Genomic DNA, 7,691 nt, shown 5'->3' on the forward strand with positions numbered 1-7,691 from the left:
AGGTACCTAGTAACTGTAAATTTCATTAAAATTTGCTGGAACAATTAACTTGGCAATCTTTTCCTTTTCTCAATTAGCTATAATTGAACCAATACAGTGAACTTTGTATCTCTAGAAGCCCGTGCAAAGTATGTCCCTGAAAAATGTTTTTTCAAAATTATTAAAACAACCAACTGTCTAAACCCACAGACAATATAGGTACTGCAAACTTTCAAAAGCGAGGGAAATTAATTTCTTCCAATTCATTGTTCTTGCAATATTCCTCATCGCTTTAGAACTTGATTATATTTCCAGGTTTCAATTTAATCAATGTATTGACTTTCAAGCGTGTTGAAATTAAAAATGTTGCGGTGCTTCCTTTTCAGTTATTAACTTGCCTTTCTTCTGGTGACTCTTTTATTTACTATACTGTGTATACAAAGAAAACTTTATAATGGAAAAATGTGAAAGGCTCATATTCTATTATGCGTTATTATGTCCAAAACAACGTCTTAGGTCGCAGGAAACATACACTGTAGTCTATACTGTTAATCAAATGAATTCCGTCAACATTAAGTCTAATTTATTTACTTCTTGATACGTTGTTTATTAGTATTAGGAGACCTTATGTTAGAGACAGCGGAATGTCGGAGCCCTCTAGAGACTTCCCACCAACCTTTCTACCTATTCCAATCTCTGAGCTTATTTATTTTGTTTTGTTATGTCAAATAACCATCATGACAAGGGTCCGATGATAGATGAAAAGTGAATGAGTATCAACAAGTCAACCGTCTATATATTATAGAGGATAGAGGAATCATAAATGAATTTAAGATTTGAGATTTTGAATGCATTATAGTTATTAAAGTATGACGTAGATGGATGATCGAGAAGAACACGAAATCTATTTGGGCATTAAAATTCATGATTTTGTGTTAATAATATAAACTTAATGGCTTCGCAATGTACACAAACACAACCCCGCTGACGATATATTATGCTTTTTATTGAGCAATAAGTAAAATAAATGAAAGCTTAAAATGCCAATAATTCAGGCTTGCATAATATATATTTTTGGGAAGCTGGAATTTATTTTTTGATAAAGCTATAACTGGTTGTACATGACATGGATTTATACCTATTTGAGATTATTTTACCTACTATGCTTTTTATGTGTGTGACATACTAAAAAATAAAAATTTTTGCTTTTATATCATGCAATACCAGGAATTTTTTATAACACCCTCCATTCTAACTGTATCCAATAATCACAAAGAAAAATTGTTACCAATTTCCCTTTACACGTGTTTCGGAATTTCCTCCTCTTTCAGCAATTTCGGATAAAATACGTTGGTGTTACAGGGAATGGTAAAATTAAAGGTTTACTTTGTTAAAAAGTTTTACATACTATGGAATGGTTCTAACTAGTTACGTGTCGTAAATGATATCATTTTATATAGGTTAAACACTACCTGGTCCATTGGGTCAATGCTTGAGAGAAACTAAATAACAAATTGTTTCCGTTGAGCTCCTCTTTAAGAGGCCAAGCAAATTATCCCAGCTGTAGGACAGTAGTTGCTAATCCAAGTTCAAAGCATTCAAACTAACTCAATTGTAAAGGTTAGAATTAATAAATAATTATATCAATGGCTCTTTTGCTTGAAATTTGTCATATAAGATTAGATTATCTTGATAGTACGTAAGCATAATAAGTTTTATATGGTTTATATCGTCCAACATTATTTATGGGCTATGTATGGCTCTTATATCAGTTACGCATTTACGTCAACCACTTAAATTAATTTTAGATGAATGTATGTACAATTTAAACAACACACCTTAAAAACTAATTGTATTATTGATCTATTAACTTTAACAATTTTAATTTTAATTACTTGTTCGTAGGCATGATAAAATGTATCAAGGCTAAAAACAAAGAAGTGTGGAAACTGGATAACATCGGCTTTATAAAACTTCCAAAGTCAAATGGTTGGATGTTTGGCAAAAAAATCCAACCATTTGACTTGAAAACTTTACAAAACACTTAGATCCTAAACAAACAATGCTTCGTGCCTGGAAATTTAAGAGATGAAATTACAGGTCTACTCTTGTGTTACATTACGTTGAATTGGTTTTAATACCTTTGAAAAGTATTTACTGATGGCATGAGAAGAATATTTACTGTTTCTCTACAATTGAAAATTTTACACTAAGAATCTCTTCTTACATTCTCATGTATCATACTATTCCTGATGCTTATTAAGGTTATACATAAATTAATATTGTATGAAAATATCAGCACTTTTTTACGCGATTTGTTTCATTATAATTTTGACTCCCGACGCGATGATATCGTACACTTCCAAGCGAGTATGGGTTTACGTATGACCTAACATACAGTAGTATAAATATAATAGAGGTAAATCTTAATTTAATCACAAAGAATCTTTTTATTAAGAGACATTTTAAAATTATTTTTAATTCAAAGACTTTCGCTTTTTAGTATATCAAAGCGAGACACCATCTCCTAAATTGAAATTATAGTTTGTCAATACCTACTTAACACACTTACGGCCCTGTGAAGCCAATTTTATAACAGAGTACACTCTCCAAAGACATTTTAAATTGGATGCAAATTGCTGTACGCCTTATTCGTTCCCTCTGCTAAAGAAATCTTACACGTTTGTAATATAATAATAAATAGAACTTCGTATTCTTTGTTTAGCTCGTGACGACATCTAGAGCTTTTTATATGAATTTAGAAGCATGGAACTTTTTACCTACTAATAACCAAATAACTACATCCATTGATATTAAAATAATAATAATATGTAACAGTATGTATGTAGCAAATAAATATCACATCTGTTTCAATAATTGATAATTATATTAGGGTTTCAGAGTTTTTGTGGTCCTGTTAGAGACTCTTTATTGTCAAACATTCGTATATAATATAGACCTAGTATGGATTTGTCGCGCAATAGAATACTTGCATTGTTTACCACAAACTATTACTTCGCCACACAATATAGGTTTAAATGTAATTGCGGTTAAATAACCCACTAATGAATAAACAAGTTACTAAAATATTCATTTCAAAGAACGAAAGGATATCGCATTTCGGAGTTTCAGTCAACGATATAAATTACACATGGAATTAATATTGTATGTTTATTTCATTTGTTTTTAATGAGCTTTTTAATAAAATACAATACAAGGAGGGCAATAATACCAGAATTGTTTTAAAGACTGGCAACAGATCCCAAAGTACTGAAATTTTTAATGTAATTAACTTCACAAAATCTGAAAAGCAATTTTAAATTAAAATTGCATTGATACAATAAAAGAAAATAAAATGGTAGTAACGCGTCCCTCGTCGCACACTTGAGTGTAAATTAAATACTTAAAAGAGACAATTTGCTCAATAAAATAACAAAATTTTAGTGTACTTACGAGCAATTTAGTGTTATCTCTAATTTGATAGCTTTCATTCACATTCATATTTCTACGTTAATAAAATGCACAATAATGTCTACAGAGAATAACTGAATTCTATTGCTTGTATACAAGTAAATAAAATATAGTTTATGTCGTTTAAATTTTTTTTGAATACTCTTTAAATTACATTATTTATTATGGCAAAACTATGATATCATAACTAATATATATAATAAGATACCTAGTTGGCTAGGTATCTTAAAAGTTAAAAATTTACGGAATTCGTGAATCAAAACATCTTTTTCTATTTTTTTTAATGTCATTCTACTTACTTTTTTAATAAGAAAAAAGTACCTCGAACTTTTTGGGGTCATAAGAAAGATTTATTTCCTGAAATATTACTTCGTAGTTTGTTTGGACAGCTCAGTGCTAAGACAGCGCTTTTACAAATTAAATATTAGAACTACTTACGTAGTAGAAAGTTTTTGGGATATACATCATATCTATACCAATATTATAAATCTTAAGAGTTTGTTTGTTTGTTGGCTTGAACGTGCTAATCACTGATAAGACGGATTCGAATTGAAAATCGTTTTACTGGTAGATTGTCAATTTATCGAGGAAGGCTATATATTATCACGCAGACCAATAGGAGCGAAGCAATGCGGGTAAAACCACGGGGCAAAGCAAGTTCGTCATATATCATGAAAAAGCTGCAGTTTTTACTTAAAGCCAATAAAGTAGTGCAGCGGTTACTGATTTTTACTGCTACAAATTGCAAAACGTCGGTTCGATGTATGAAATGAACGTAATGTATTTCTTACGTGATTTCTTAAATAAACGATATGTGCCAAAGCTTCCATAGAGCATAATATTTCGAACTACATTTTTTACTATACTTAAAACCAATTAATGTTAATAGTAAGTAATAAATGCTTTTTTTCCTTGGCGAGAATAGAGTAAAGCTTGTGTGTAATTCTCTTTATAAAACTACTATGTTTTCAGCAAACATCACGTTTCACGTACCAGTCGATAAGACTCCCTTTATTTTTTAATCAAAATGTATCCGAGGTAATCCACATTAAGTAGACAATCTGGATAAAAGAAAGATTTTATAACTAAGGTAGTAACCATAGTAGGTATATGGTAGTAACGCAATAATAAAGTAAAGAGTGCATCTACATATAAATTAGTCGATGTACAATGTACATTATAGTGTTAAATGTTCTATATCATATGATAACCCCTCATTTTCTATCATAAATGTTATACATGAAAGATGATAAACAACATTGAACTGAAAACTCTCGTATGAGATTCCATGAAGTGGGAACAAAATACGCAACCTGAGCTTCTCCTGTTTCTTTCAACGGAAAAGTATAATGAATTGTTTTCTTTTCTAGTTTACATTTAATAATTACATAATTATATTAAATTGTTTTTTTTATAACTATTTACTCAAATAGAAATTTCAATTAGGATTAAGCCTATACCTATTGCGTTTTATGAATTTTTTAGGATTAGGATTAGGCTATTTGGGTGCATCTCACCTAAATATCTATTTCAAAAAGAAATTTATATTCATATTATAGAATCATCTGCAGCATAAATTACAATACAATAATGCGTTGGTCCTTGGCAACAAACTGTTTCTGAAGAATACATCAAAATCGCTTTGTTTACCCGAAAATAAATATAACTGTCTATTTTAAGAGCAATGTGATGACGGAAAATTTATTAATATTTTCACGGAAGGGAACAATTTCATTTTCATGTGATTCATCTTCAAAAATTGACGAATGTTTCAATTAAATGCGAGGTGAGGTATTTTGGATTTAGATCACACTAAATGGATCCTAGAATTAGGTAACGTTTAAAACGAGCAATAGCAAAATTTAATAGGAATTTGTTAAGTTTGCATAATAATTTATAATTAGTATACTAGTAATAATTTAGCTTTTAACCCGTCAATATGTTTTTCGTCTTTGCGGTTAATATTTTCTTTAAGAAACTGTTGCTTTTTTAATTGTTGCATTTATTAATTAAAAAAATTACCGTGCCGTTAGACGTTGAGTTGTTGTCAACTCAAAAATTCATTAAAATTATCTTCCACCTAAAATGATTAATTTTCTGTCTGTTAATGAGAATTAAGGAAGAATTAAACTCTTGTTAATCGAATTCCAACATGTCAATAGCTATGAGACTTGAGATTCAATTACTTGAACAAGAATTAATTAACGATATTTTTCAGCGATCCCAAAAGCGCAAGCAATTTAGATTGTGTCTACTTTTCATGATAAATTGTTCTTCTTTAAGTACACAGCTACTTTAACAACTTATTACTATGATCTTATAATTAAAATTATGTATTTATAGATACAGTCGCTGACGCTTTTATGCTTATGGCATTCGGATAAAATAGATATACCTAATAGGTATATAGATATAAATATTTTCTGCAGTTCTATCGGTCTGGGATCTTACTTTTTACCTATACTTAGAATACGTATGCAGTTATTTTTTTGAATATAGCAGAATTGCACAATAATAGTAAAATTCCTTGCAGATGTTTATGTAAACTAAGCAAGTTGAACGTCGTTGTTATTTTTGAATGTTCAGTAAAAGGTTCAAAATAATATAACCTTTTATCAGCTTGAATTTCTTAAGATATGTAAATACTTTCCAAGTTCGAGGCGGTAAGGGCCACAAATTCACTGTTTCATCGCCTGTACTTGAATCTTAAATGTTTATCCTGACTGACATTATTTTGTTATTTACATAGATTTACCAAACCATTAAAAGATTATTTCCTTACACACAAAAAGGAGGGTCTTTTTTTTATTCTAATTCACACAATTTATAAAATTCTTGTAAGTACTTATGTACTACATTTGAAATTAAATTAAAATTATAATTATCCTAATTATTCGTAGGCCACCCGTTACTCGTTACTGGGTTGACATTGGGAACAACATATTAAGTTTTGTTTATTTTAAACAAGTAGTTAACTTTTATTATAATTTATGAAGCGCCACCATGGCTATAATTAATTTCCTGATTAATTGGGTTGCCAGACCTATTAGGTTAATAACTTCCTCCGTTATTTTTTTTAATTTCTAGTTATTTTTAACATGCTTATATTATGTTAGCTTCACCTGTATGTTTGTATGCAAAGACTCCATTAAAGTCTGATATATACAAACAAACTTTGTACAATTATCATGGATCGAATATAAACATTTTTTTAATGTTAATAATTACCTTTATTGATTACTAGCTGTGCCCCATGGTTTTACCCGCGTTGCTCTGCTCCTGTTGGCTGTTGGTCTAAGCGTGATGATATATAGTCTATACTCTATAGCCTTCTTCGATAAATGGGCTATCTAACATTGAAAGAATTTTTCAAATCGGACCAGTAGTTGCTGAGATTAGCGCGTTCTAACAAACAAACAAACAAACTCTTCAGCTTTATAATATTAGTATAGATTTAATTTCATTAAATATTTAAATAAAATGTATGTACTGATATAACGCCCTACGTGAATATGTGTGGGTATTAAATAAACAATATAGTACCCTTTTCAAGTAAGCACAGACATGCAATTACAGATAAGAATGTAGAGCTTTTCCCTAAAGTACACGGAAGACATTTGAATACAATTTTAGTTAGCTTATGATAGTAGATATAAAATCCCATGAGTTATTGCGAACCTAAACTCACATAACCTCTGTAGATACAATAAGTATTGTGATAAAGAATAAAAGCAGTGCATTTTTCACAATTAATTTTGTGGACCGAAATAAATGTATTCATTTTTTAGTTAATGTTAATTTAAGATGTGTGTGTGTTTCATCATGCTCATCTGCAGTAGTTTATATAATAATTATTCCTAAACTTTTATAAAGCATACCAAAAAAATCTTTCTGATTGTCTTTTATCTAAAACGTCATTAACCAAAACAATCGTTAACCAAAATATGAATTCAGAACTTAAGTTCAATAATCTTTACCAATACCTCTATATGATACCCAATATTTAACAGACAACCGATTTAATCTGAAGTACTTCTCTTTTATGCGTAGACGTAAAAACTTTAATGTATTGACGAAATAAATATGCGGTTTTAGTGTGTAATGCCACAAAATTACGAGTGAACAGAGATAGAGTATAAAACATAAATGTATTGAATAGTTTCGTTCAACCATGTAGGTATCGTTTAAAAATATGTAATATTGATTTTTAATCGATATCTTCAGGATCTTAAAATACCTAC

This window comes from Colias eurytheme, chromosome 17 (genome assembly GCF_061535395.1).
Source record: "Colias eurytheme isolate Ceu_HAF_F1 chromosome 17, ilColEury1 Martin Lab GWU primary, whole genome shotgun sequence".
Lineage (NCBI taxonomy): Eukaryota > Metazoa > Arthropoda > Insecta > Lepidoptera > Pieridae > Colias > Colias eurytheme.